The following is an 8,607-nucleotide window of genomic DNA, read 5'->3' on the forward strand; positions in this document are numbered from 1 at the left end:
AAGCAGCACAACTGGACAGACAACTTTAAGGACAATGAGACATATTTCTCTGTTCTGAATACCACCTTGCTAGTGAAGGGGACCAAAGTTTTGCCACCCTGAAGCTGCCTTTTGGGATATTGACTTTAAGCTGTTTATCAAGAAACAAAAGACTCAGGAAAAACCTTTGACCCTCTCCCCTTTTCTGCCTAAGAGATTCAAATAGAAAAACCTGCCTCACGGAGGCAGTCTTAGAATGTCCACCACAGCCCACTTTGAATTAAGTATGGAGATAGGAAGACGTCAGGCAACGGCCTGTTAGTTAGATAACCCCTGTGTCCCATGACTTCTGAATTGCCAGAGAATTTGCCTGCTATGTGTGTTCCACTCTTCTCCATCTACCAGCAAATGGCCCGTTCTCACTTCTGAAATCCCCCATTTTCTCTTGTGTCCAAAATGTCATATATCCCATAGTGCCTCCCTGTCTTTAGAATTTTCATGCTTATAAGAATTCCCCATGTGCATGTATTGCAAATTTGATTTTTCTCCTATTAATCTGTCTCTGTTAATTTGATTATTAGCCCAGCTAAAAGAAGTTACAAGGTGGGAGAAAAAGTATTTGGTTTTTTTTTTTAGCTTCCACATTATTTTAACTAAACAGTATTGAGTATATAGGAGATCAACGTTATAAAGGATATGTTTTAGTTAATATAGATAACGTAGTTCAATGATAAAAATGAGCCTTTTCCCCATTCAGTTATTTAGTTTCGAACCACTCTTTAATGGAACTAAACATGTGAACAATGTTTTTGTGAATATCACAATATTGCCAAGGTGAATAGAATAACTTTCCCCATCCCACTCTTATTACTTTGTCTAGGTTATATAGACCCAGCAGGCCTTTTTTAATGACAGATTTACACAAATACAAAAAAATTTAGGGCAAGAACAAAGTGGCGCTATAAGTTACTATAGGGCACAGCACAAGTTTATATATTTTTTCCTACCCCTCCTTGACATTTACGTGGGACCCTCCTAAAGGAGATGTCAGAGAAATTTTTGAATCTGCAGAAGAACTGAACAGAGAGAAGTCCAGCAAATGCTTTAGTGTGTGATGTGTGAGAATTAGAATCGAATGACAGGCAGGCCGAAAGGCTGTCTGCAAACTGAACCCCCAGCTGTTCCCAGACAGTGCAGAGGGCACAGCAAGTCCTTCCTGCCTCTCCCCTTGTTCATTTGTTGTATTGGAACGCCTTTCACAAATATACTCTTTTCAGGGCATAGTTCTACCATAGTTCCCAACTCGTCCCTTCTCTAAGAAGCTGAATGATTAACTTAAAGCCACTCCTGGCTTCTTCTTCTCTCCCAAGCATGTAATCATTGGTCACTTCCCTCTGGATTCTCCCCTAATATAACACTTACAGCCTTGCATTCAGCACTTAGAAGCTGCTCGTGGAGGGAAGACATGGCAAAGGGATTCCACTCCTGCTCTCTCCGAAGCCAGCGATGGGAACCAGCGTCCACTGCCCCAGGCAGTGTTTTGTGGATGCCCAATGCCTCCCGTGACCCCTAGGTTTTTTCTTTTTCTGTTCTTAGGCTTAACCTGTCATTTGTCTACCTTTATTTATGAAGCCTGGGTTTGACCTGTCTGTTTTGCCCTGGTCCCTAGACAGTGGAGCAATGAGAACATGTTGATGTAACTTTTACCCCCTGCTGTTGTTCCTGGAGCTGGAGCCAGTACGACCTGCTGTTGCTACAGGGTTTTTCTCTAGCTGGATGCTTTCTCGTCACGTGGTCCTGTCCACAATGGGCAGCTCCTAGGAAAGACAAAACCATGTCTCGTGAGACTGTTTCTGGAAGTTGAATGGGTTGGCTGGTTGGAGTGAACAACCTTGCATTGAAATCATGTAAGTGGCTTCCCAGAGGCTCCACAGTATTTTTCCTTCTCAGAGATATCACAGTTGCCTCTCACTCTCTCTCTCTGAACTCCATGCTAATGTTACATATATTTAACTCTGCTGTGCTGCTGCTCTCTTCTTTTCTGGGTGGGAGATGCTGCAGTGAAAGTACTTGTTAATTTACCTATAGGTCATCGGCCAAGGTTTACCTCTGCTGCCACCACATGTTGCTTGTACAGTCATTCGCCAAATATGGGATTTTACTGAACTTCTTCACACAGGGCTTATTTGCATCAAAGACCCAGGGAGAGGCAAGAGATTGATTTCAGGACCCCCAGTTTGAAGAAGGCAAGTGACAGAGGATGCACACGTGAAATTGATTTTGGAGAGGATGGAGATGGAAGTTAATCATTGATCAGTATGACAGATATTCCTTGGGTTCCTACTATGAGCAATGCACAGGGTATATAAACAAAGAAGAAAACTGGAGAGTGGTTAAACTAGAACAGCAGGACATTTACTAACAGCTCCAAGTCATGGAGACCTAATACAAAAATTATCTGGAAATAGAAATTTTATATACTCTTCCCTTTTCTTTCTTTCTTCTTTTTTAATGTTTTAAAATAGTATTCTGTCATCAGAAGCATCAGTGGAGCCTGATAGAGGCATCCTAGGAGAAAAGTCAGTGCTGTCCAGGTAAAAGACTTCAGAGGGGAAAGAAAGGGAAAGTGTGACCTCTTCCCTTTGTGCCCTCTGGCTACCGGGTCCTGTTTGTTGTTGTTGTTGTTGTTGTTGTTTTTTAAAGGGTCAAGCAACTGCATAAAGAAAAGTCAACAGGAGTGGAATTCCAAGACCTCACTTTTGAGTTCAAGTACTATAAAACTGACCAGAGTGGATACTCTGATATTCTGTGTTAACTGAATTCTACTAAAATTTGTATTATTATAGAAAAGTACTAACTTAAGTAGAGGAACTAGAACAATTCAATTAATGCTAAGATAGAATGAAGAATGAGCAAGCTGCCTAAGATTTGAAAGTGTTATTTGTAAACTTGTTTACAAACAAATTAGTGTAGAAATCAGAACTAAACTAAAAATGAGCTCAGATCTCCTGGCCCATGGGAGGTTTAGAATTCTAGATATATTCTTGGTAATCTTGAAAAGAAATTACATGTGAATGGGGCCAGATTTTCAAATTTTTGATCAAAAGATTTATGGTTTACTGAAAAGGACTTGCTTCTCTCTAGTGTTTCCAGCTAAATGCTTTCTTTCTTTAATTTTTTTTAAAGTACCACATACAGCTTCAAGGAAGTATTATTTTAAGCCTCCAGTTTATGCCAATTAACAGATTTTCTGAGAAGCTATAAACTAGATATTTAAAAGAGCTTAATTCACCACATTTTAAAGGATACTTAAAGTTAACATGATAGTTTGCAAAAGATAAATTCCTAGTTCTGTCCTCTTTGTTTTATTTTGCCTTGTGGAGTGTCTTCAATTATTTCAAGAAAGTGTAGAGTTCAATCTCAAAGTGAAAACAATTTAAATTCATTTTAAAATAATTTAAATAAACACTATTAGACAACATGTAACACTTGGAAGAAGAGCTGAGGGGCTAGTGAACTCTAACAATAAACACTAAGGGTTCACAATGACAGAACATTAAGCAATGGTTTTCTGGTGACTGTTATGCCTCCCCTCCCCCACTCGACCTGTGGCTGATCAGTGGAAAAGTTCCTGCCTTACACTTCAACAACACCATTCTTACTCTGTGTACAAGGTCTTTGTTCATAGTAAAGTGTCACAAAAATACAGAACAATTAATCTGGTAAAATAACTCTGACACTCCAACATGCTTAGAATACAGAAGTTTAAGGAAAATGAAAAGAAGTTGCTACGGACTGAATGTGTCTCCCCCTCCCCCGACAACTTCAGCTTTCTCTCCCAAATTTATATGTAGAAGTCCAGATTCCCAATGTGATGGTATTTGGAAGAGGGGCTTTTGGAAGGAAATTGGGTTAAATTAGGTCCTGAGGGTGGGGCTGGGGCTCTCAATGATGGGATTAATGCTTTTATAAAAGGAAAGACACCAGATATCTCTCTTTCCCTCCCTGCATGCAGGCTAGCAGCAAAGAAAGGTCTCGTGAGGACCTAACGAGAAGAGGGCCAACTGCAAATCAAGAAGAGAACCCTCATCAGGAACCCAGTCAGCTGGAACCATGATCCTGGACTTCACAGCCTCCAGAATTGTGAGAAAAAAGTGTCTATTGTTTAAGCCGCTCTGTCTGGTCTATGGCATTTTGTTATAGCAGCCAGAGCTGACTGAGAAAGAAGCCTTCACAAACCAGCTGGTTTAACTGACCTGGCTTGGAAATGGTAGAGAGCAAATGATAATCTTTATATGTAATAAGAAGATCCTATTTTTTTTGTTTTTGTTTTTTAATTTTTAAAACCAATTTTATTTATACTTTTAGAGAGAGGGGAAGGGAGGGAGAGAGGGAGAGACACATCAATCAGTTGCTTCTCACATGCCCCCAACCGGGGACCTGGCCCACAACCCATGAATGTGCCCTGAGCAGGAATTGAGCCCATGACCTTTCAGTTCACAGGGCCAGTGCTCAATCTACTGAGCCACACCAGCCAGGGATGGATCCTATTTGTTAATGTCATTACTTGCCCAGACCGAAATAGATCTCTATTATGACTGTCAAATCTTTATTGAGCACCTACTTATTCTGGGCAAAGATCAAATTTAAACTGTATGACAGCTCTCAATTTTCAGTGTCAAAAGTCTCTAGGAAGAAAATCCTAGCTTGGAATTTTACACATGGGAGATCAGCAGGCTTTCACCAGCTGTAAATTCCTAGACTGCTGTGTTGGATCCTCTGGGGTTATTTCTTTTGTTTATTATTTGGAAAATAAAGATGAACTCTGGGTACTCCAAGTGCTAACTCTTTTGTTAAATTAAGAGTACAACATAAACAGCTACTAAATTAGCATCTGCTAAAGTCTCAAAGGCGGGTACCGGTAAAGGTGCTACCCACAAACGTGGTGCTCTTTCAAGGGATTGAGAGAAAAGCATTTCATCGACCCATGCATGGGAGATTTGGTGTGGCAAGGGTTATTCAGGTGGAAGGCTGCCCCTGTGTCCCATCTCTGTCCATCCCATAATAGAAAAAGTCTAACTGTGTTTTCAGTAAGGCCAAAATGAAGACCAGTATCCAGAGTTTCTGTGTGGTATTAAATCCTAGTCCTAGTTCAACTGACATGCCTCTATGGTCAAGCACCTCCCCTTGTGCCATTTTGACTTTTACTGCGCATAGGACTCCTCCTGCTCCCCACAACAATCTGGCACTGGAGGAGGGGAGGTAGGGGCATTAATCTTTGATCCTCTGGAACTTGTGAAGCTGTAGCTCCCTTATGAAGCAAACAGGCTTATGCTCCTTGGTTGATCATGCTCAAGAATGTCCAATTCCCTTTGCTTTCTTCCTTATTAATAATTAGCTAAGTATCTATGGTAACAAAGGTATTTGATACAGAAATTCAGAGGAGGAAATACTCAAGTTAATTTACAAAAAAAAACCCAAAAAAACAGGAGGAGCCATCATAACAACTCAGGTGAGAGCTTGATCCAAAGTAGTAGTGGTGATAAGAGTGTTAATAATGTAAATGGAGCCACTTCAAAATGGAGTCAGAGCTGCCATCTCAGACAAAGTGCCTTGTACATCTCACTTTTTAATTCTTTGGAATGTTAAAACTGGGAAAAATAATCTTTAGATTGGGCCCAAAGCAGTATTGTTTGCAAAGCTATTAGGAAAACAGACATTATGACTATCTACTGAAAATTAAAGGCATTCTTTAGAATTAGCATCTTTATGTTAACTTATCTGCACCTACAAGAATTCCCTCCTTAGTTTAACAGCAATAGAAATTCCTTCTATTCATGTAATTGCCTTCACCTCCTAATCAGACACTACTTGGGTCTCTACATTAATCAGTGCTTCCAAAATTACTATTAAAGAAAACCCTCAAACTATTGTTTTTTTCTCACTTTGGTTTTTTATTTTTAGGTTACCAAGAACAAAGAAGGAGAGACATTAAGAAATGAGAGAGATACTCAGAGAACCACCTATTGTAGCAACTGACTGGATGCTAAGGAATGATCCTAGAGGAATCCGAAAAGATTGAGATTTTGAACCTAAGAGACAGAAATGTATGTATTAACAGGGTATGAAAATCAGAGGAAAGATCCGTTGGTAGACTGGGGGGTGATGTGGAATTGGATAGTTCTGACTTTTTTATCTGTTGAATTTAAGGTGACGGTTGTCTTTACAGTGTGACAAAAGGCAGGCATTGGTGATGCCTGCCTTCCTTGCTGTGGTGTTCCTTGGTTCACTGTGGGCTTTTTACACTTGGGCTGAACAGATCCAGATGTGAAATTAACCTTGACTTAGTAACTGAACTTTAGCAGCTGGTTAGCTACAAAAAGGAAAAAAAAAAAGAGAGGTTTTAAAATAAAGGGGGTCCCCACCAAAATTTTTAAGCGATATTTTGTGAAAGGGTGGCAATTTCTACTTAGAGAACAGACCTGTCCCATAGTCAATCCTCCACCCATTCCTTAGGTGAAGAGCTAGGAGAGACAGGAGTCACTAGAAAATCCCCAAATGGAGAAGCCAATTATCAGGAAGTGGTTCCCAGCAACCACTTAGGGAGCAGCTGAGTTTTGAGGCAGAAGGTGCTTTATCAGATAATAAGCACCTTCCTTGAAAGATATGTATGTTTGCATATCCAAATTGCTACCATCAACATAAGTATTTCAATGAGGCTTTGTTTTGAAATTATATAGATTTGCATTAAAGAAAATGAAAAAAAAAATCTGAACTTTAAAAACTAGAAACCAACAACCTAAGACATTACTTCTATTTTGACTATATTAACAGAATGCATGTTTCTTTTTAAAAAATATTTGAAAAGCATCCCAAACATAGAGAATGTTAGAGAGGATAAACTATCATCTATATTACCTGGAAGCAACAAATGCCATATTTCCTTCACTTTTTAAAAGGAAATTAAACGTTAAAGATGTATTTGAAAGACAGCAAGGGAGAAAGAGGTAGTAACATATAAGAGAGCCCCAGTATGGGTAGCAGCTGACTTCTCAACAGAAACACTACAAGCCAGAAGGGGATGGCAAGAAATACTCTAAGCACTGAAAAGCAAAAGCCTGCAACAAAGACTGCTCTGCCCATCAAGACCCTCAATTAAAATGGAAGGTGAAATAAGGTTTCCCAGACAAAAGAAGGCTAAAAGAACACACCTCCACCAAACCAGCATTGCAAGATATGCTAAAGTGATTGCTTTAAGAGGATGAAGAAAGAGAGTCTATGAATACCCAGTTCTTTTCACAATCACCAGTACTTGATCTTACCAATATTTTTAATACTTATTAATCTGATTGTGACAATGATATGTTATTTTAAGTGTTGCTTTATTATTTGTTGAAACTAAACCTGTTTTTGTATATTCCTTTCCTATTTCTATTATTTTTAAAAAGCTCTAAATGACTTTTTGGTATTCTTTATCCATTTTTTGATTAAATGTTTGTAGAATTTTTTTCCCTAAAAAAGAAAATTAACCCTTTTTTTAGATGTGTTGCAAATACTTTCCTATTCTATTACTTGTCCTTTAACTTTTTTAATATGTATATTACTGTATTGTCTTAAATGTTTAAGATAGTTATATTGTCAATATTTTACTTTATAACTTCTGTGTTTGAATATTTTACTTCAGGGTAAGAAAAATATTATTTTGTATTTTCTCCTAAAACTCCTTAGATTTTACATATTGATTTTTAACTCACCTGGTTATTTTTTGTATAATGTGTGAAATAAGGCTCTATATTTGTTTTATTTCAAGTAATAGTGGTCCATGCACCTTATTTGTTGAATAAGCCTCATTTTCCCCATTGATTTGAAGTATCAATTTAATCATATATTCCATTGTTAGGCAGATATATATGTTTGTTTCTAGAATGCTCATTTTATTTTATTTTTTATTTATACTTTTATTTTTTAATTTATAAATCATGTTTATTCTATTACAGTTGTCTCAATTTTTACCCCTTTACCCCCCTCCACCCATCCCACCCCCACCCCCTGCTCCCACAGTCAATTCCCACTCTGTTGTCCATGTCCATGGGTCAGAATGCTCATTTATTTCATCGATCTACTTGATTATTTCTGTGCTGCTGTCATGTTGTTTTAATTGCTGAGACTTTATAATTGATTTAAATTTTTTAATACTTTATAATGGATTTTGACATTTAAAAAATAAATACATAAAATCAATCTGCATTTTTAAAAAAAAGAAGAAAGGAGGAACTCCTACCTTTTGTGACAACATGGATGAAACTGGAGAATATTATGCTAAGTGAAATAAGCCAGTCGGTGAAAGACAAATACCATATGATCTCACCTACAAATGGAATCTATTCAACAAAATAAACTAATGAACAAAATAAACTGCAGGCATGGAAACACGGAGCAGACGGAGAGTGACCAGAGGGGATGGGGAAGGAGGACAAGGTGGAAAGAAGGAGAAGGGACTAAACAAGGAACATGTATGAATGACCCGTGGACATGGACAACAGAGTGGGAATTGACTATGGGAGAGGGGGGCAGGGTGGAATGGGTGGAGGAGGGCAAAGGGGGAAACACTGAGACAATTGTAATAGA

At 38.4% G+C, this 8,607-nt stretch overlaps 1 long non-coding RNA gene across 2 annotated transcripts; it reads left to right on the plus strand.

Moving 5' to 3' along the window:
• Positions 1–1,799: 1,799 nt before the first annotated feature.
• LOC129074449 (uncharacterized) lies at positions 1,800–7,330 on the plus strand. Of its 2 annotated transcripts, none has more exons than XR_008529538.1 (3): positions 1,800–1,886; positions 3,995–4,122; positions 5,944–7,330. It is a non-coding gene; the product is annotated as an uncharacterized LOC129074449 (long non-coding RNA). The 2 variants fall into 2 exon arrangements; XR_008529537.1 differs by lacking the exon at positions 1,800–1,886 and adding an exon at positions 2,419–2,573.
• The last annotated feature ends 1,277 nt before the right edge of the window (positions 7,331–8,607 follow it).

Source organism: Pteronotus mesoamericanus, unplaced genomic scaffold (genome assembly GCF_021234165.1).
Source record: "Pteronotus mesoamericanus isolate MK-2021 breed Mesoamerican mustached bat unplaced genomic scaffold, CSHL_Meso_final contig_50, whole genome shotgun sequence".
Taxonomy (NCBI): domain Eukaryota; kingdom Metazoa; phylum Chordata; class Mammalia; order Chiroptera; family Mormoopidae; genus Pteronotus; species Pteronotus mesoamericanus.